General features: G+C 44.2%; 1 pseudogene; it reads left to right on the top strand.

Moving 5' to 3' along the window:
* The first annotated feature begins 15,477 nt into the window (after positions 1-15,477).
* On the top strand, positions 15,478-15,596 carry LOC123654837 (annotated as a pseudogene).
* Positions 15,597-23,542: the final 7,946 nt, after the last annotated feature.

The raw sequence follows: 23,542 nt of genomic DNA, 5'->3' as shown, positions 1-23,542 counted from the left end.
AACCTAACCTAACCTAACCTAACCTAACCTAACCTAACCTAACCTAACCTAACCAAACCTAACCTAACCTAACCTAACCTAACCTAACCTAACCTAACCTAACCTAACCTAACCTAACCTAACCTAACCTAACCTAACCTAACCTAACCTAACCTAACCTAACCTAACCTAACCTAACCTAACCTAACCTAACCTAACCTAACCTAACCTAACCTAACCTAACCTAACCTAACCTAACCTAACCTAACCTAACCTAACCTAACCTAACCTAACCTAACCTAACCTAACCTAACCTAACCTAACCTAACCTAACCTAACCTAACCTAACCTAACCTAACCTAACCTAACCTAACCTAACCTAACCTAACCTAACCTAACCTAACCTAACCTAACCTAACCTAACCTAACCTAACCTAACCTAACCTAACCTAACCTAACCCAACCCAACCCAACCCAACCCAACCCAACCCAACCCAACCCAACCTAACCCAACCCAACCTAACCTAACCCAACCCAACCTAACCTAACCTAACCTAACCTAACCTAACCTAACCTAACCTAACCTAACCTAACCTAACCTAACCTAACCTAACCTAACCTAACCTAACCTAACCTAACCTAACCTAACCTAACCTAACCTAACCTAACCTAACCTAACCTAACCTAACCTAACCTAACCTAACCTAACCTAACCTAACCTAACCTAACCTAACCTAACCTAACCTAACCTAACCTAACCTAACCTAACCTAACCTAACCTAACCTAACCTAACCTAACCTAACCTAACCTAACCTAACCTAACCTAACCTAACCTAACCTAACCTAACCTAACCTAACCTAACCTAACCTAACCTAACCTAACCTAACCTAACCTAACCTAACCTAACCTAACCTAACCTAACCTAACCTAACCTAACCTAACCTAACCTAACCTAACCTAACCTAACCTAACCTAACCTAACCTAACCCAAGCTGCTGGGGGTCGTCATAGACAACAAACTCACCTTCAACGCCCACGTCGCGAACGTCTGCAGGCGCGCGCTCGCCTTTTACCACCAGCTGGCCCGTGCGGCTAAGGCCAGCTGGGGTCTCCATCCTGAAGTAATCCGCACTATTTACAGGGCGGTGGTTGAGCCCGTGATTTTGTATGCGGCTGCCGTCTGGGCGCCGGCCGTGGACAAGCTCGGTATTCGCAAGCAGCTGAACGTGGTCCAGCGGGGCTTCGCGCAGAAGCTTTGCAGGGCATACCGAACCACCTCTCTGAACTCCGCATTGTTGCTCGCTGGGATACTCCCCCTCGACCTCCGTGTCCGCGAAGCCGCGAATTTGTACGAGGCGAGACGGGGGGTCCCCCAGCGGGTGATAGGGGATCGAGAGGTGGAGCGGATGTCCTCGGCTCTGCGGTCTCCGCACCCCGCCTCTCGTATCGACCTCGAGTTCAAGCGCCTGGCGGACCAAGAACAGTTCACCGCTAACAGCGAGCACACATTTAATATCTTCACGGACGGCAGCAAGATTGAGGGCAAAGTGGGTGCGGCGTTGTCCGTATGGGCCGGCGCCGCCGAAACCAAAACCCTCAAGCTTGCTTTGCCGTCCTATTGTACGGTCTACCAGGCTGAACTCTTGGCGATATGTAGGGCGGCACGGATGGCCGCGGACGCCTTGGCTGGATCCGTCGGGATTTATTCCGACTCCTTGTCGGCACTGCTCACGCTGGAGAACCCGGTAGCCCCCCATCCCCTAGCCGTTGAAGCGCGGGGACACCTGCGAAGGGCTCTGCTCCGGGACAAACGTGTTAGTTTGTTCTGGATCAAAGCCCACGCAGGGCTGGAGGGCAATGAGCGTGCCGACCATCTGGCCAAGGAGGCTGCGCTGAAGTCTAAACGCGCTTTTGACTATGACAGCTGCCCGGTTTCATTCATCAGGCGGAGCATTCGCATGCAATCGCTTGATGAATGGAACCAGCGGTATCGAGCCGGCGAAACGGCTGGTGTCACCAGGGTGTTCTTCCCTGACGCGATAGCCGCGTACAAAATCACGAGCAAAATAGGGGTGGACTGGTTTGTCACCCAGGCGTTGACGGGGCATGGCGGATTCTCCGAATACTTGTACCGCTTCAAGTGTAAGGAGAGTCCGTCGTGCGTCTGCGACCCTGGGTGCTCCGAGTCCGTCCTCCACGTCCTCCTGGAGTGTCCTGCATTTGCCTACGAGAGGCTGCGTTTGGAAAATGAAACGGGGGTACAAATGGTGAAAAGGAACCTGTGCGAAATAATTACAAACAACGCAACTAGAGAACTGTTCCTACAATATTGTGTAAAAATAGTTAAAGCAGTTAATATTAGAAATAAGAATTAGTAAAATTATGTTTTCTGGATATAATTGTATATTGTAGTATAACATAAGCAAATAAGATTTAAGTAGGAATAGTATAAGAACTAGAATAGCTTCCAATGTAAAATTAGTTGTAAATTTTCATTAGAAGTAATAATAACATGTAAGAGAATTTGTAAATATAACCTTGTAACAAATAAAATAGTAGTAAGAAAAGTAAATAAAATGTAAATAAAAGTGTTGTACCCAAACCCCACTCATTTCCCCAGGAGTTTTTAATTTTAAGTAATATAGAAATAGTAGGATAGATTAGATTAGATGGGAACCCACCCAGTGTGTGAATGAGGAATGAATGACAGAAAGAACTAGTATGCTGAATGAAAGTGCGAGAGGAATACTAGCGAGAACTGGAATGAATGAGTAGAGTAGGACAGTCTCACACATGTGTGTGGGGGTCTAGAATAAAAAAAAAAAAAAAAAAAAAAAAAAAAAAAAAAAAAAAAAAAAAAAAACCTAACCTAACCTAACCTAACCTAACCTAACCTAACCTAACCTAACCTAACCTAACCTAACCTAACCTAACCTAACCTAACCTAACCTAACCTAACCTAACCTAACCTAACCTAACCTAACCTAACCTAACCTAACCTAACCTAACCTAACCTAACCTAACCTAACCTAACCTAACCTAACCTAACCTAACCTAACCTAACCTAACCTAACCTAACCTAACCTAACCTAACCTAACCTAACCTAACCTAACCTAACCTAACCTAACCTAACCTAACCTAACCTAACCTAACCTAACCTAACCTAACCTAACCTAACCTAACCTAACCTAACCTTTTTTTTTTTTTTTTTTTTTTTACGCTGGAAAATGCATTTACGCACCCCCGTCACCCGAAGGCGACGGAAGTCTGAGACTCCCGGCGGGGAGTGCAATGCCGGACTACTCAGTAAAAACCAGCGGTGCCCTCGTCGTCCTGGTGGGGCGCCACGGGACCACTAAAAGTATTCGCCATGACGCCCCGGACGGTGGGCCTGCCTGCGGGTGCAGGGCAGGCCGCCTCCGGTTGTAGAGCGCTCCCGGGCACCGAGAGCGCTCCCTCATCGCCGCAGGGAGAAGGGGGGCACGCGGAGCGCCCCCGCGCCGAGCCCGATGCAGAGGACGGAGGATCGCGCCGCCACGCCTCCCCCCCCCGCACCACACCCGCCGCGGAAGCACCCCGCGCGCCCCCCTCCCACCCGCGACTTGCGGGAAGGAGAGGGGCGCGCGGAGCGCCCCCACGCCAAGCACGATGCGGAGGGAGGGGGAGCGACCCAGCGACGCCTCCCCCCCCACACCGCGCCCGCCACGAGGGCGCCCCGCGCGCCCCCCTCCCCCCCGCGACTTGCGAGGAGGAGAGGGGCGCCGGCTGCGCCCCCGCGTCAAGCACGATGCGGAGGGTGGAGGAGCGCGTAGCGACGCCTCCTCCGTCCCGCCGGTCGCCTCCTTCGTAGCGCGTCGGCGTGAGCGTCGGCTTCGCGCTCTCGCTCCGCAGCCTCCTTCAGCGAAATAACTTCTTCGCAGAAGGAGGCCACGGCCGACCAGGACCTCGCGCTGCCGAGCATGGAGCGGACCACGCTCGACAGCGCGAGGTCTCCGCCGATGACCGCCACGAGGGCCCTCCGCTGAGGGTCCCAGGCGGCGCACTCTTCTAGCGTGTGGCGCGCCGTGTCAATCGGAGCACCACACTCGTGGCAGGCAGGGGTGGCTTCCCTCCTCGCGATCTGGTGCAGGTACTTACCAAAGCAACCATGCCCGGTAAGCACCTGCGTCAGGCGGAAGGTCAGCACCCCGTGCCGCCTTTGGACCCAGCGACTTAAATGTGGACGTATCGCGTCCACCGTCACCGTGCCCGCCGCCGGAGACCCCAGGCTCTCCTCCCACTTGATCATCAGGGCCCTCTGAGCTTGAGCCCTGATCTCCATCGCTCGGTCCGTACTACGGACCTGCCCTTCTCCAGCTCTGAGGCTCGACTTTGCCGCGTACACTCTCGCGAGCATCTCCGCCTGGAGTTCCCAGGGCGGATCGCCCGCGAGAAGCGTGGCCGCCGTCCACGACACCGTACGGTATCCCCGTATCGCTCTCACCGCTATGGCCCTCTGGGGTCTCCGCAGGAGGGCCTTGTTGTCGCGAGACGCGAGAGCGTCGGCGAACACGGGGGCACCGTACAGTGCCATGCTGCGAACTATGCCGACGTATAGACGTCGGCATGGCGAGTCCGGGCCGCCTACGTTGGGCAGAAGTCTGCCCAGCGCGGCGGCGGCTTTCTCGAGCCTCGGAGCGAGCTCTCTAAAGTGCGGACCGAAGCTCCACCGGCCGTCCAGGGTTAGGCCGAGATATTTCATCTGGGCCTTGACGGCGATCTCCACCCCCTGGACGACCACACGCGCACCTCGGGGGGGGCCTCTTCGTGGGCCGTGGAAGAGGAGGGCCTCCGTCTTCGACAAGGAGACCCTCAGGCCCAGTGCCTCGATGCGGCCGATCGCTATCGACGCGCCGGTTCGCGCCAGACCGGCCGCCTCTTCGAAGCTGCCGCCCCGGGCCGTCAGCAGAGTGTCGTCCGCGTAGCAGATGACGCTGAGCCCGGGCGGCAGTGGCGTCCGCAGCAACCAGTCGAAGCCGACGTTCCACAGGGTCGGTCCGAGGACGGAGCCCTGCGGAACGCCGCACTCGACGCGACGGCGATACAGTCGGCCGTCGCCCCCCTCCCATAAGACCTCTCTCTCGCGGAGGTACGCCTCCAGCAGACTCTGGAGATATGGAGGCACGTCCTGATACTTCAGTGCCTCCACAATCGTCTCAACAGGAATGCTGTTGAAGGCGTTCGACACGTCCAGCGAGATGGCCAGGAGAACGTCTCCGCTGGCCACCACCTCCGCGGAGAGAGACCTAAGGGCGTTCAGAGCGTCCAGGGTGGAGCGGCCCGCCCTGAACCCGTACTGAGCGTTCGACAGACCCGGCCCCGACTCGTCGAGGTGCCGGACGAGACGGTCCGCGAGAATCTTCTCGAAGAGCTTGGCCGTCTCGTCCAGCAGCACGATCGGCCTGTACGCGGAGGGAGAGTCGACAGGTCGGCCCTCCTTACGTATCAGGCACAACCGGCCCGTCTTCCACGGCTTCGGGAACTGCCCGGAAGCTAGACACTTGTCGAACAGTCCCCGAAGTTCTCCTCTCAGGTGTTCCAGGGCGATATACAATACTCGCCCCGGAACACCATCCGGCCCCGGCGCCGTCTTCTTGGCCCTGAGACGCTCGAGGGCCGTATCCATCTCCCCCTCCGAGATGCCGGGTGGGGAGGGCGGGTCGAACTCGGTCCGAGAAGACGGCGACGGCGTCGCCATCGTCGGGGGAACATGTACGGGACGGTGCGGAAACAGTTCCGACACCGTCCGCCAGAGGAGATCCGGCGGCATCGTTTCCGTCACGGGGGCGCCCTGCGCGCGAAGCTTGCTTCGCGCAGCGCGATAGGGACGGCCCCATGGATCTCGGTTTAGACCCGCCAGCAGCTCATTCCAGGCGGCGTCCTTCCCTCGGCTGATGGCGTGCTGCAGGGCCTGCTTTGCCGTGCGGTATGCATCCCGCAGCTCCGCCTCCAGAGCCGGATCCCTGGCGCTGCGCCTGCGACAGCGTTGATACGCCCGGCGGGCGGTCATGCTGGCCGCACGAAGCTCCGCTATTTCGGGCGACCACCAGTACACCGCCCGCCGTCCTAGCGGGCGGCGGCCGACCTTCGGCATGGCCGCATCGCAGACGTTGGCCAACGACCTGCGAAAGCGGCCAGCCAGCTCATCCACGCTGGCACCATCGGCGTCGCGGTGGCTCGCCCACCGCTGGACGATTGCGGCCTCGCGCGCCGCCTCGACGTCGAGCCTGCTTAGGGCCCAGCGGGGTAGCCTGCTCGGGCCCCTCGACCGATCTGCTGACGAGGACGGGGTGGAGACCCCGAACCTGATATAGTTGTGGTCCGAGAGAGTCTCCACCCCCTCCTCCACTCTCCAGTCTGTCACTCTCCGCGCGATTGCGGGGCTGGCGAACGAGAGGTCCACCACGGAACCCCCGCGCAATCGCACGCACGTCTGAACGTTTCCAACGTTCAGGAGTGACAGACCAGAGAGGAGGGCCCAATCCTCGACGGCCCGCCCCCTCGCATCCGTGTTCGGGTTGCCCCAGGCTCGGGACTTGGCGTTGAAGTCGCCGAGAACTATCACGGCTCTCGGCGACTGTCGGCATACCGCAGCTCTGACGGTGTCGAGGAAGACCTCGAAGTCCGCCAGGCTGCGGTTGGGGGAAAAGTAGAGGCCGATGACCGCATACTCTCCCCACGTCACCACGACGTATCCCGAGCCGCGCTCCACGAGTGCGAGGGGGCGGGTGGCGGAACTGCCTAGTGCGACCGCCACCGTGCCGTCGAGATCCCCCAACCAGTTCGGTTGGGGGGGAACCCAGTACGGTTCGCAGACGACGGCCACATCGATCATCCACTGCGCCATGGACTGGGTCAACAAGTCCTGAGCCCTGGCGCAGTGGTTGAGATTGGCTTGGAGGAAGCTGTGATGTCTGATGTGATCCATGGATTACTCAGACATCACAACCTCCACCTCCCCCGCCGCGGCCGGGGGGGCAACGCCGTCTGCGGCTGTCTGGCTTGCGGTCTCTCGGGGGGCCCGGGTTCCGAGGGCCCCCTTTCCTTTCGAGGTCGCAGGCCTGCACCTGCGGCCGCACATGATGTGCCCCGAGGGTTTACCTCCCTCGGCGCACACCACGCAGCGCGGTGTCTTCTCCGGGCAGGAGGCGACCTTATGCCCCGCGTTCCCGCATTTAAAGCAGAGGTCGCCCCTGTCGACAGACGCCGGACACTTCGGGCGCGTGTGGCCCAACCCCATGCACTTAAAGCAGCGCATGGGGAGCGCCTCCAGGGCCGACACTCGCACCGAGCTCCAGCCGATCAGTAGCCTGCCCCCCTCGGTCAGCGCTTTCGCAACCGAGACGGGGCAGGTTACGACGGTGGAGCCCATGCCGCCGAAGCCGGAGCGGATCGCCCCGACCCTCACCGTGCCGACGTCGGACGATGTCGCCTTCGCGACCGCCGCCGCCACCCTCTCGGGAGTGGCCGTGTCATCCAGGCCCGAGATGCGCACCTGCGCGGTCTTAACGGGCCTGACGACGGTGGCCACGTCCGAGAGGGCCTCCCTGAGCCGGCTGGCGAGCCGGTCGGCCTTCTCCTCTTTGTCGGAACCGGGGATCTCGAGCATCCTCGCTCCCGTCGCCGTATGACGGAAGAGGATGCGCTCGATCCCCAGTTCCTCCAATTTCACGGTGTCTTCAGCCGACCGGAAGATGGAGTCGTAAGTTTGACCCTTCTCTACAGCCGCCGGCTGCAGCTGGACGACGACTGCCGCAGTCTTCGGGGCCTTGAATTTGGCCTTAACCGTCGCCTTTGTTGCCGGCCTTCCGGACTGCTTGGTCGGCTTGGCGGTCGGCTTGGCGGCCGGTCGCGCGGACGACGCTGCGGCTGGCTTGCCAGTCGGCTTCACCGCAGGGGCGGCAGTCCGGCCTTCGACTGCAACCTAACCTAACCTAACCTAACCTAACCTAACCTAACCTAACCTAACCTAACCTAACCTAACCTAACCTAACCTAACCTAACCTAACCTAACCTAACCTAACCTAACCTAACCTAACCCTGAAGTCTAAACGCGCTTTTGACTATGACAGCTGCCCGGTTTCATTCATCAGGCGGAGCATTCGCATGCAATCGCTTGATGAATGGAACCAGCGGTATCGAGCCGGCGAAACGGCTGGTGTCACCAGGGTGTTCTTCCCTGACGCGATAGCCGCGTACAAAATCACGAGCAAAATAGGGGTGGACTGGTTTGTCACCCAAGCGTTGACGGGGCATGGCGGATTCTCCGAATACTTGTACCGCTTCAAGTGTAAGGAGAGTCCGTCGTGCGTCTGCGACCCTGGGTGCTCCGAGTCCGTCCTCCACGTCCTCCTGGAGTGTCCTGCATTTGCCTACGAGAGGCTGCGTTTGGAAAATGAAACGGGTATACAAATAGTGGAAAGGAACCTGTGTGAAATAATTACAAACAACGCAACTAGAGAACTGTTCCTACAATATTGTGTAAAAATAGTTAAAGCAGTTAATATTAGAAATAAGAATTAGTAAAATTATGTTTTCTGGATATAATTGTATATTGTAGTATAACATAAGAACATAAGATGTAAGTAGGAATAGTATATAAGAATTAGAATAGCTTCCAATGTAAAATTAGTTGTAAATTTTCATTAGAAGTAATAATAACATGTAAGAGAATTTGTAAATATAATCTTGTAACAAATAAAATAGTAGTAAGAAAAGTAAATAAAATGTAAATAAAAGTGTTGTACCCAAACCCCACTCATTTCCCCAGGAGTTTTTAATTTTAAGTAATATAGAAATAGTAGGATAGATTAGATTAGATGGGAACCCACCCAGTGTGTGAATGAGGAATGAATGACAGAAAGAACTAGTATGCTGAATGAAAGTGCGAGAGGAATACTAGCGAGAACTGGAATGAATGAGTAGAGTAGGACAGTCTCACACATGTGTGTGGGGGTCTAGAAAAAAAAAAAAAAAAAAAAAAAAAAAAAAAAAAACCTAACCTAACCTAACCTAACCTAACCTAACCTAACCTAACCTAACCTAACCTAACCTAACCTAACCTAACCTAACCTAACCTAACCTAACCTAACCTAACCTAACCTAACCTAACCTAACCTAACCTAACCTAACCTAACCTAACCTAACCTAACCTAACCTAACCTAACCTAACCTAACCTAACCTAACCGAAACCTAACCGAAACCTAACCGAAACCTAACCGAAACCTAACCGAAACCTAACCGAAACCTAACCGAAACCTAACCGAAACCTAACCGAAACCTAACCGAAACCTAACCGAAACCTAACCGAAACCTAACCGAAACCTAACCGAAACCTAACCGAAACCTAACCGAAACCTAACCGAAACCTAACCGAAACCTAACCGAAACCTAACCGAAACCTAACCGAAACCTAACCGAAACCTAACCGAAACCTAACCGAAACCTAACCGAAACCTAACCGAAACCTAACCGAAACCTAACCGAAACCTAACCGAAACCTAACCGAAACCTAACCGAAACCTAACCGAAACCTAACCGAAACCTAACCGAAACCTAACCGAAACCTAACCGAAACCTAACCGAAACCTAACCGAAACCTAACCGAAACCTAACCGAAACCTAACCGAAACCTAACCGAAACCTAACCGAAACCTAACCGAAACCTAACCGAAACCTAACCGAAACCTAACCGAAACCTAACCGAAACCTAACCGAAACCTAACCGAAACCTAACCGAAACCTAACCGAAACCTAACCGAAACCTAACCGAAACCTAACCGAAACCTAACCGAAACCTAACCGAAACCTAACCGAAACCTAACCGAAACCTAACCGAAACCTAACCGAAACCTAACCGAAACCTAACCGAAACCTAACCGAAACCTAACCGAAACCTAACCGAAACCTAACCGAAACCTAACCGAAACCTAACCGAAACCTAACCGAAACCTAACCGAAACCTAACCGAAACCTAACCGAAACCTAACCGAAACCTAACCGAAACCTAACCGAAACCTAACCGAAACCTAACCGAAACCTAACCGAAACCTAACCGAAACCTAACCGAAACCTAACCGAAACCTAACCGAAACCTAACCGAAACCTAACCGAAACCTAACCGAAACCTAACCGAAACCTAACCGAAACCTAACCGAAACCTAACCGAAACCTAACCGAAACCTAACCGAAACCTAACCGAAACCTAACCGAAACCTAACCGAAACCTAACCGAAACCTAACCGAAACCTAACCGAAACCTAACCGAAACCTAACCGAAACCTAACCGAAACCTAACCGAAACCTAACCGAAACCTAACCGAAACCTAACCGAAACCTAACCGAAACCTAACCGAAACCTAACCGAAACCTAACCGAAACCTAACCGAAACCTAACCGAAACCTAACCGAAACCTAACCGAAACCTAACCGAAACCTAACCGAAACCTAACCGAAACCTAACCGAAACCTAACCGAAACCTAACCGAAACCTAACCGAAACCTAACCGAAACCTAACCGAAACCTAACCGAAACCTAACCGAAACCTAACCGAAACCTAACCGAAACCTAACCGAAACCTAACCGAAACCTAACCGAAACCTAACCGAAACCTAACCGAAACCTAACCGAAACCTAACCGAAACCTAACCGAAACCTAACCGAAACCTAACCGAAACCTAACCGAAACCTAACCGAAACCTAACCGAAACCTAACCGAAACCTAACCGAAACCTAACCGAAACCTAACCGAAACCTAACCGAAACCTAACCGAAACCTAACCGAAACCTAACCGAAACCTAACCGAAACCTAACCGAAACCTAACCGAAACCTAACCGAAACCTAACCGAAACCTAACCGAAACCTAACCGAAACCTAACCGAAACCTAACCGAAACCTAACCGAAACCTAACCGAAACCTAACCGAAACCTAACCGAAACCTAACCGAAACCTAACCGAAACCTAACCGAAACCTAACCGAAACCTAACCGAAACCTAACCGAAACCTAACCGAAACCTAACCGAAACCTAACCGAAACCTAACCGAAACCTAACCGAAACCTAACCGAAACCTAACCGAAACCTAACCGAAACCTAACCGAAACCTAACCGAAACCTAACCGAAACCTAACCGAAACCTAACCGAAACCTAACCGAAACCTAACCGAAACCTAACCGAAACCTAACCGAAACCTAACCGAAACCTAACCGAAACCTAACCGAAACCTAACCGAAACCTAACCGAAACCTAACCGAAACCTAACCGAAACCTAACCGAAACCTAACCGAAACCTAACCGAAACCTAACCGAAACCTAACCGAAACCTAACCGAAACCTAACCGAAACCTAACCGAAACCTAACCGAAACCTAACCGAAACCTAACCGAAACCTAACCGAAACCTAACCGAAACCTAACCGAAACCTAACCGAAACCTAACCGAAACCTAACCGAAACCTAACCGAAACCTAACCGAAACCTAACCGAAACCTAACCGAAACCTAACCGAAACCTAACCGAAACCTAACCGAAACCTAACCGAAACCTAACCGAAACCTAACCGAAACCTAACCGAAACCTAACCGAAACCTAACCGAAACCTAACCGAAACCTAACCGAAACCTAACCGAAACCTAACCGAAACCTAACCGAAACCTAACCGAAACCTAACCGAAACCTAACCGAAACCTAACCGAAACCTAACCGAAACCTAACCGAAACCTAACCGAAACCTAACCGAAACCTAACCGAAACCTAACCGAAACCTAACCGAAACCTAACCGAAACCTAACCGAAACCTAACCGAAACCTAACCGAAACCTAACCGAAACCTAACCGAAACCTAACCGAAACCTAACCGAAACCTAACCGAAACCTAACCGAAACCTAACCGAAACCTAACCGAAACCTAACCGAAACCTAACCGAAACCTAACCGAAACCTAACCGAAACCTAACCGAAACCTAACCGAAACCTAACCGAAACCTAACCGAAACCTAACCGAAACCTAACCGAAACCTAACCGAAACCTAACCGAAACCTAACCGAAACCTAACCGAAACCTAACCGAAACCTAACCGAAACCTAACCGAAACCTAACCGAAACCTAACCGAAACCTAACCGAAACCTAACCGAAACCTAACCGAAACCTAACCGAAACCTAACCGAAACCTAACCGAAACCTAACCGAAACCTAACCGAAACCTAACCGAAACCTAACCGAAACCTAACCGAAACCTAACCGAAACCTAACCGAAACCTAACCGAAACCTAACCGAAACCTAACCGAAACCTAACCGAAACCTAACCGAAACCTAACCGAAACCTAACCGAAACCTAACCGAAACCTAACCGAAACCTAACCGAAACCTAACCGAAACCTAACCGAAACCTAACCGAAACCTAACCGAAACCTAACCGAAACCTAACCGAAACCTAACCGAAACCTAACCGAAACCTAACCGAAACCTAACCGAAACCTAACCGAAACCTAACCGAAACCTAACCGAAACCTAACCGAAACCTAACCGAAACCTAACCGAAACCTAACCGAAACCTAACCGAAACCTAACCGAAACCTAACCGAAACCTAACCGAAACCTAACCGAAACCTAACCGAAACCTAACCGAAACCTAACCGAAACCTAACCGAAACCTAACCGAAACCTAACCGAAACCTAACCGAAACCTAACCGAAACCTAACCGAAACCTAACCGAAACCTAACCGAAACCTAACCGAAACCTAACCGAAACCTAACCGAAACCTAACCGAAACCTAACCGAAACCTAACCGAAACCTAACCGAAACCTAACCGAAACCTAACCGAAACCTAACCGAAACCTAACCGAAACCTAACCGAAACCTAACCGAAACCTAACCGAAACCTAACCGAAACCTAACCGAAACCTAACCGAAACCTAACCGAAACCTAACCGAAACCTAACCGAAACCTAACCGAAACCTAACCGAAACCTAACCGAAACCTAACCGAAACCTAACCGAAACCTAACCGAAACCTAACCGAAACCTAACCGAAACCTAACCGAAACCTAACCGAAACCTAACCGAAACCTAACCGAAACCTAACCGAAACCTAACCGAAACCTAACCGAAACCTAACCGAAACCTAACCGAAACCTAACCGAAACCTAACCGAAACCTAACCGAAACCTAACCGAAACCTAACCGAAACCTAACCGAAACCTAACCGAAACCTAACCGAAACCTAACCGAAACCTAACCGAAACCTAACCGAAACCTAACCGAAACCTAACCGAAACCTAACCGAAACCTAACCGAAACCTAACCGAAACCTAACCGAAACCTAACCGAAACCTAACCGAAACCTAACCGAAACCTAACCGAAACCTAACCGAAACCTAACCGAAACCTAACCGAAACCTAACCGAAACCTAACCGAAACCTAACCGAAACCTAACCGAAACCTAACCGAAACCTAACCGAAACCTAACCGAAACCTAACCGAAACCTAACCGAAACCTAACCGAAACCACGAAACCACGAAACCACGAAACCACGAAACCACGAAACCACGAAACCACGAAACCACGAAACCACGAAACCACGAAACCACGAAACCACGAAACCACGAAACCACGAAACCACGAAACCACGAAACCACGAAACCACGAAACCACGAAACCACGAAACCACGAGAAAACCGAACCATCGCTTATCATATGTTTTAAGATTATCACAACGTTAGCGTGATTTAATATACAACCACTGCCATCTAGTGTGTAAAGACGACAAACCGATTTTTATGTTTAATTAGTTCTTTGTTTAAATATCGATCACAATACAAATTAGTGTAGACATGTTGCTGGTGAAGTTATTTTTTTTTTTTTTTTTGAGTCTGATTGTAACTTTAAATATAGGTGATAACTACATTTATGTAGCATACACTTATAACGAAATATAAATAACATACAAATGGCAAGAACTTAAGCTAGTGTTTTACAATAAAATTATTTAAAATTAAAGAATTAAAGAGAAATAAAAGAGAATTTTTTTTGTAAAAATACTAAACAAAAAAAATCACTGCTGATAAATACAATAAAATCATTATTTTTAATTTAAATTTTTGTCGTTAAAAAAAAAATAATAATAATGCAGTGGGATCTCATCATCCTGTTTAAAGATGTCTGATAACCTAAGTTAGAAGAAACTAATGTACAATAAAATAGCATTCGTTTATTTATACGTAGACATTTACATACATATTATATATATATATATATAATGTTTTACAGATGTAGACTTTGTTTGCCTGACACGACATGCACCATGAGGATTTACCGTTATAACAATTAATATTGTTTTTAATTTTGTTAGACTATTATTTAGTTCAAGTATAGCACATTGAGCATGACTATATTCAAAGTTTACAAATTTAAAAAAAAAAATACAATAGTAATTACCATATATATTTATTTCTTTACATATATATTTCATTATTTTTAAATGTTAGATATTTACGCATATTAAGGACTGTAGATGGCACTGATGACATATAAATCTTTAAGCCTAGCGCTCTAAAAAGAATTTCTAACTGTACTGGTTAAGAGGTCGATCGTGAATACATTAAATGACGTTAAAAATTATAGATAAAAAAATTACTAAAAAAACCACGCTCTTATAGCTAATCGAACTAAAAAGTAGAAAATAATTTTTAATTACAAAGAGTTTATATTACAGTTATAGAAGATCGAACAATCAATCATATTAATGAATTACTTCAAAATAAAACCACCCAAAAATTTTTGTGCATTTGATTTTTTTTAAATTATTTAAACTAAACTATAAAATATTCATAATTAAGCATGTAATTTTATTTAATTTTTTTTCCGTATTATATACTTTGAATCATCATTATCATCATTACAGCCTATACAGTCCACTGCTGGACATAGGCCTCCACAAGTTTACGCCAAAAATAACATAACTCATGTGTTTTGCCCATAGTCACCACGCTGGGCAGGCGGGTTGGTGACCGCAGAGCTGGCTTTGTCGCACCGAAGACGCTGCTGCCCGTCTTCGGCCTGTGTATTTCAAAGCCAGCAGTTGGATGGTTATCCCGCCACCGGTCGGCTTTTAAAGTTCATAGGTGGTAGTGGAACTGTGTTATCCCTTAGTCGCCTCTTACGACACCCACGGGAAGAGAGGGGGTGGCTAAATTCTTTAGTGTCGTAGTCACACAGCTCATATACTTTGAATAGTAGCTAAATAAAAGAATATTTATTTTAAATTTTAGGCGTATGAAGGTTCATAACCACCTTGGATAGGAAGTAGAACGTGGAGAGAGAACGACAACAGCAAAGCAGAATTTTTCTAGCAACTTTTTAGTTAAATATACTACAGAATGTCTTTATATACAACGTTCACAGCTTTTTGTTGTTATTAGACAATACAAACATGTTTTATTGTAAAGTTAAACGTCCATACCACGTTCAATACACCGGTTCTCGTCCGATCACCAAAGATAAGCAACGTCGGGCGCGGTCAGTACTTGGATGGGTGACCGCCTGGAAACACCGCGTGACGTTGGCTTTTTGTTTTTTTTCAGTTTTATTTTTGTTTTTTATTTTTGTATTTTCAATTAACTTTTGTAATTTAGCTTAACATAAAAAAAAATTAAAGATTGCATAATGAAAATATTTTTTTATTAGAATATCTATTCTTCTTCGAAATTCGAGATACGAAATGTAAACAGTCTATAATTTAACAAAACACATCATGTTCTTGCGGATAATTTATTCTTTCATGGCATACGCAAGAATGAAACTTTAAAGGACTTTTTTACAACTTACAGAAAACGTCGTGTAAAATTATATTTATAAATAATTATGTACTACGTTCACAGCTCGTGTGCTACAGGAACTACAAAGATTGTTAAATTAATATCAATAGTATTACATTGCAAACTAATAACTAGATAGCGCTTGAACGGAATTCTAAATCTGTAGATTTTTAAACGGTTTTATTTAGCTCACCCCGTTTGTTTTATTTTTTATTCTTGGGTCAAATTTAGTAATTCAAATTTCACCCTCTTCCTGTCAACCGATTAATCTGAAATTTTGTATACACTTTGGGTTTTGGTGACAATACAATTATGTTTATTCATTATCATTATAAATTCAAGATGGCCGCCGCTACAAAATGGCAGATAATTTATGTTTTATTAATCCCATCAATATGGGTATCAAATGAAAGGGCTCAACAAGCAGAATACAATATACTATAAAAAATTGAAATCCAGGATGGCGGCCGCTACAAAATGGCGGATAACGTAGGTTTTATCAATCCCATCAATATGGGTATCAAATGAAAGGGCTCAACAAGCAGAATGCAATATACTAAAAAAAATTGAAATACAAGATGGCGGCCGCTTGTAGTGTGCCTACGATATAACAGTATGTAATCCATTTATTGGAGTAGTAATAAAGTATATTTTCAAGCCTTCGGACGTGTTTAATTTAATAGCCACTGATCTGCACAGTACATGGCGACCCTGCCTGTAACAGGAGATCAGCGCGCTCGGGCACCGCATACCTTACCTTACGTGGAGTGACTAATAAAAAACAATGCTCGTGTCACAGTGCAAAGAATTAGATTGTGCTATCGAGTGCAATTGCGCAATTATATTAAAGCTGCAAACAATATTTAATTAAAATGTGCCAATCAACCCAGAATAAAGAAGAAGTGTTTTTAAACCAGAACGCAGCCGGTTCTAACTCAAACAGTGGAAACGATGTACAAATGTTGCACTGGAATTTGGGGTACCATACTATCATTTTAACTATTTTCACTATTTTGAGTGGCATTATATTAATTTACTACGTTTACAAATTATATAAAAAATGCCATACGCGATGGATAAGACAAGAATTATTTGCAACGACGTTTAGAAGTTCGAGGAATTTTGGTAGACAAGACCGGAACGTCCCATGTATGCGAGCTTTTGACCCAGCCCAGCGGACCCAGCAAGTAGCAAGTGATTAGTGAATTTGTGAAGTGCGTTTTCTTTTTTTTATAGTGCGTAATACATATAAAGGTGCTTTTATAATGTGTAGTTCAGTGCGCATAAGGAGGTATGAAAATATTTAGTGGACTGTAATCCTTATTTTATTTAGCTTATTTATTTAAAACTAGTTTGTGTTTATATAAATACCATTATGATAATACCATTAATATATACCATTATAATATAATAATATATGATTGTTAATGGCTCAAGATCTTGATCGTATTTTAAATGAACTTAAGTCAATTAAAAATTATCTTATTAAATTAGGACCTTTTCGGAGGTCGACGCAGGATATAAGTAGTAAATATAAGAAAGCCCATGAGTTATATGATTATTTTTTGTGTATTGTTAAGAATATAAAAGAGGGCGTAACTAAGGAAGAAATAAAATCCTCTGATTTAAAAGATTTAGAGCTAACATATGGACAAATAAACCATATTTTTCTTAGAATAAAGGAACTGTGTTCAATTTCTACTGATTGTACTGTCGTTGAATGTAAAAACACCTCTAGCAACATGGAAAAATTTAATTTAAAAACTGCAATATCTTTGCTGCCAGTTATGACAGGTGACGAAAACGTCACAAAGCAATTAATTAGTAATATCGAAATGTATTCGGATATGATTGATGAAAACGGAAAAACCTCCCTAATAACTTTTATTTTAAAGTCTAGGCTGTCAGAGAGTGCTAAGCTACGAATGTCTCAAAATTATACATCAATTTCAGACTTGATAAAGGATATGAAGTCTTTATTACTACCAAAAAAGTCTGATACTGCGATCCAGTCGCAGTTGCAGCGAGCAAAACAAGGCGGGAGGACTATAGAAGACTTTGGTAAGGATATTGAATCTATGTTTGTCGATTTAACTATTTCTCAGGCCGACGGCGATTCACAAAAATACGAAATTTTGAAAACTATTAATGAGAAAAATGCTATTAAAAGATTTTCGGACGGCCTGCGAAATAGTCGAATAAGTACTATTATAGCGGCGCGAAATTATGTCACATTACAAGACGCAATTAGAGGCGCAATGGACGAGGAATTATCAGCGCAGCCAGAAGGAACAGTTATGAGTTATGGAAACACAAGAGGTAGGTCATCAGTTTATAATAACCATAATAGTCGTGGTTATAGACAGAGATATTTTAACAGTTATAACAGACGCCCCGATTCATCTTCAACGGCGTTGGCTACAGTTCGCGGTAGAGGTACGGTAACAAATTTTTCACGTCATAGTACTCGTACTAACAATAGGGGTCGTTCATATTCTCGTCGCGGGAACCGTAGCAATACAAATACTTTTAATCGAGGCCATAGGGTTCAAGGTCGTGAAAATCATATGAATATGATTAAATCGGCTGAGGAAACCCCTCAGGAAAATAATTGCAATATAATTAAAACAGATCATTTTTTTCGTCCATAATAAAGATAATGTAATATGTAATAATATTAACTCTGTTACTATGAGCGTATTAGACGTTCCTCAGAATTGGTTAATTGACACCGGCGCCTCGTTGTCCGCGGTAAAGTATGAGAATTTGATCGCGCTTAACATTCCATTCCAAATTGAGAAAATTTGTATCAGAGGTATAGGTGGCAACATACATTCCAAGGGATATGTTTATTTAAAGTTAAAAGTAAATGATATTGAATTAACGCATAAATTTTACATATTTGAAAATCTACCCTGTCGAACCGACGGAATCCTAGGTCAGGATTTTTTAAGTAAATATAACTGTATTTTAAATTTTGAATTAAATACCCTATTACTTAGTACGAATATCGGAACTACTGTTATAAAGTTACAGATGGGTCAAATTGGTTACAACAATTATTTAATACTATCACCTCGATGTGAATCCTTGCATTATATTGACACAGATATAAATCAAGATTGCGTAATATTACCACAAGAATTATGCGATGGAATTTATTTAGCTAGTACATTAGTAACGCCTAAACAGGGAAAAATACCGTTAAAAATTTTAAACACAAGAGATGACGTAGTAAAATTAAGTTATTTTACGCCAACGTTTGATTTATTAAGTAATTATGAAATTTGTTCTTTTAGACCAAACTTAGTTAACGCGAATCGAGTAAAGAAATTATTCAACTTATTAGAATTAAATCATTTAAATGAGGAGGAAAGAATATCTATTGAGAATATATGCGCGAAGTATTCAGATGTATTTTATATTGATGGAGATAAGTTAGGAGTAACTAATATATACAATCAGTCTATACATCTTAAAGATAATGTAATGCCAGTTTATAGTAAACCGTATAGGATACCAAAATCATTAAAACCCATAGTAGATCGTCAGATTAGTAAAATGTTGGAAGAGGATATAATAGAAGAAAGTCAAAGTGAATGGTCTAGTCCCCTTCTTCTTGTACCAAAAAAAAGTGAGACTTTAGGCGATAAGAAGTGGCGCATAGTAATTGATTATCGAAAGTTAAATGAAAGAATACAAGACGATAAATTTCCTTTGCCAAATATCAATGATATATTAGATGCTTTATCTGGTTCCGTATATTTTAGTCATCTCGATTTAACACAATCTTATTATCAACTTGGCCTTCATCCAGATAGTCGAAAAGTAACCGCATTCACAACCGATAAACAATATCAATTAAAAAGGTTGCCAATGGGTCTAAAAACTAGTCCTAGTGCGTTTAGTCGAGCAATGACAGTGGCAATGTCTGGATTAAACTATGAAAAATGTCTTATATACCTGGATGACCTTGTATGTTTTGGCCGAAATATAGGTCAACATAACAAAAATTTAATAGATATTTTAGAAAGATTACGAAAGGTAAATCTAAAGCTAAATCCACAAAAATGTGTTTTCTTAAAAAAAGAGCTATTGTACTTAGGACATGTAGTTTCGGCGCAAGGTATAAGTCCTGATCTTGAAAAAACAAGAGTAATAAAAAATTATCCTAGGCCATGTAATAGTGATGAGGTAAAGCGGTTTGTTGCGTTTGCCAACTATTATAGAAAATTTATCCCTAATTTTGCTGAAATCACCATACCACTTAATAAATTAAGTCGTAAAGGAGTTGAGTTTGTATGGACGGATGAATGTGAAAACTCATTTTTAAAACTTAAAAATTGTCTTGCATCCCCACCTATATTACAATACCCAGACTTATCAAAAGATAATGAATTTATTTTACACACTGACGCGTCTGGGGTGGCAATTGGTTCAATGTTGTGTAATAAAAATAATCTACCCATAGCATATGCAAGTCGCACACTTAACAAGGCTGAGATTAACTATCCCACAATAGAAAAAGAATTGTTGTCAATAGTATGGTCAGTACGTTACTTCAGACCCTATTTATTTGGTAAAAATTTTACTATTAGGACTGATCACAGACCTTTAGTATATTTGTTTAATATCAACAGTCCCAGCAGTCGTTTATTAAAATTTAGGATGAGTTTAGAAGAGTATGATTATAAGATAGAGTACGTGAAAGGAGCGAATAATGTGGCTGCAGACGCATTATCTCGCATAGTTGTGACATCAGATGAGTTGAAAGAGATGAATAAACATATCGCGTCTGTAATGACTAGACGGATGAAGAGAATGCAAGGCGATGAATGTAAAGATACCGATTTGGTCGATAACAGTTCCACAGATTGCAGGATTGATCACCCTAATGTCGTGGAATTGCTTAAAAAACCAAACTCGGGAGTCGAATTTAGATACGAAAAATATAAAGCTAGTTGTCATGATGATGTATGTATACAAGATAAACAATTTTTATATTTACCATCGAAGTATACAATCTATAGCGATGTAGACACCCGATCATGTTCTGCGCGAGCCGCATTCGTGAGGGGCTTAGAGTCTTTTCGTAAAAAAATAAATATTGACGAGTTGTATATTGTAAAAAATAAGAAAAACAATCTATTGATTGAATGGTTAACCAAAGAAATAAATAATAATCCAAAGTGGTCCGGACCACGACTTTGTGTTATTAATGGAGTAATGAAAGTAGATGACGTCAACGATAGAAGAGTGATTTTAAATGATTTTCATTTACTACCCACAAGTGGACATGCAGGCGTTAGGCGCATGCTAAATAATATTAAACGATATTATTTTTGGCCAAACATGTGTGAAGATGTTAAAAAGTTCGTAAGAAGATGCGATAGCTGTCAAAAGCAAAAGCACTCCTTACCAACTAAACAACCTATGGAAATAACAACAACAGCTAAAAGCGCTTTTGATAAAATTTATTTAGATATCGTTGGACCATTAGAGAAAGATTATGATAATTTTTCATACATATTAACTGTTCAGTGCGAATTAAGCAAATACGTAGAAGCTTATCCTTTAGAAACTAAGGACAGTGTTACTGAATTTATGAGTAGTACTATGAATGAGGTATGCAAGTTGTTGCATATCACACATATTTCATCCACTGCATATCACCACGAATCTTTAGGATCTTTGGAAAATACTCATAAATCTCTTAATTCTTTTTTGAGAATACAAACAGATAACAATTCTAGACATTGGAGTCATTGGTTGCAGTATTGGTGTTTTTCGTTCAATACAACCGTACATAGTGAAACAAAGTATACACCTTATGAACTTGTTTTTGGCAAAAAATGTAATTTACCGAGCAATTTATTGAATAATAATTTAATAGAACCTTTGTATAATGTAGATAATTATCCTAAAGAATTGAAATATTGTTTGCAAAAATCTCAATTTGATGCTAGACAAAATTTAGTTGGAAGCAAACAGCATCGAAAATGTATTTTTGACAAATATGTAAATCCTATAACTTATAATAAAGATGATTTGATCTTAGTTAAGAATGTAACAGGAAATAAATTAACTTGTCCAATTTATTCAGGACCTTATAAAGTTTTAGAAGACATGTCATCAAATGTGAAAATTTTGAAAAATGGTAAAGAAGAAATTTTACATAAAAATCGTACAAAACTTTACTACACTTGATATTATATAAATTTATTCGAAATTTCTGTCATGTGTAAATCCTAATATTGTATTATAATACAAATTATTACTTACATATACATATGTATTGTTAATTTAAGTTAAAGGAATGTTACAAAATCTTTAAAGACAATGCTGTAAACACAATTAGAGTTCAACCTAAAAGAATTTGGTCATTCGTAAAGAGTCAAAAAAGTAATAGCCTTTCTATACCCAATGAAATGCACTTGGGTGATAGAGTCGCTGCAGGTGGTCAGGAAATAGCCGATTTATTCTCAGAATATTTTCAATCGGTTTATACGTCACATAATAACTGCATACCTGGAAATTGTAACCCTGTGCTTGAAGAGAGTTCGTCATCCTTCAGTAAGTGTACATTAACCGAAACTGAAATACTAACTGCTCTTAAAAGATTAGATACAAATAAAGGACCAGGATTAGATGGAATACCAAATAAGTTTTTAAAACAATGTGCTGAAAAGTTAGCAACGCCATTGCATATATTATACAATAAGTCCCTAACAGAGGGTATCTTTCCAGCAATATGGAAGCAGGCTCGGTTGACACCAATACACAAGAAAGGCGATATGTCTAACATATGTAATTATAGGCCGGTGTCGATTCTCCCTGCAATTGGAAAAGTCTTCGAGGGATTAATGGAGAAAAAAATTTACTGGCACGTTAAGGAAATTATTCATTCGGAACAACATGGCTTTATGCCCAAAAAATCAACAGCATCTAACTTGATAGGTTTTATTAGTGACGTCGCTGAGGCTCTAGATGATGGAGATGAAGTACATGCTGTATATACAGATTTCAGCAAGGCGTTTGATTTAATAGACCATACTATGTTACTTCAAAAAATTTCGGCACTCGGTATTCACGGTTCTTTGTTAAGGTGGTGTGAGTCATACCTTCAAACAAGGTCACAATTAGTAATGGTACGTGGCTACTCTTCAAGAAGTAGAATTATACCAACTGGCGTCCCGCAGGGCTCGCATATGGGTCCTTTGCTATTTGTTATATATATAAATGACTTGGCTCAGCAGTTGAAGTGTCCTTTTAAGATGTACGCTGATGATCTAAAGATATATAAATGTATCAAGACTGAAAACGATGTCAAAATACTACAAAAAGATTTAGATAGGATACAGATATGGAGTGAAAACAATAAAATGAAACTTAATATTGAAAAATGTTATCACATAAAATTCACGCGTAAAAAAAAACCCATTACAGCCACATACACATTACAGAAAGCCCATCTAAGCGAAGTTAATGAAATTAGAGATTTAGGAGTTATAGTAGACAGTCGTTTAAGCTTTATAAGTCACGTAGATAGCATTGTTAAAAAGGCCTCTAGACTGTCTGGGTTTATATCAAGGCAAACAAAAATCTTTAAAGACCCTAAAGTTCTTATCCCTATATACAACTGCTTAGTAAGAAGCATCTTAGAATATAACAGCCCAATATGGTCACCTGGGTATGC

The sequence above is a fragment of the Melitaea cinxia genome, chromosome 6, assembly GCF_905220565.1.
Source record: "Melitaea cinxia chromosome 6, ilMelCinx1.1, whole genome shotgun sequence".
In the NCBI taxonomy this organism is placed as follows: domain Eukaryota; kingdom Metazoa; phylum Arthropoda; class Insecta; order Lepidoptera; family Nymphalidae; genus Melitaea; species Melitaea cinxia.
The sequence above is the reverse complement of the archived record's forward strand: the minus strand, read 5'-3'. Positions and strand labels throughout refer to the sequence as shown.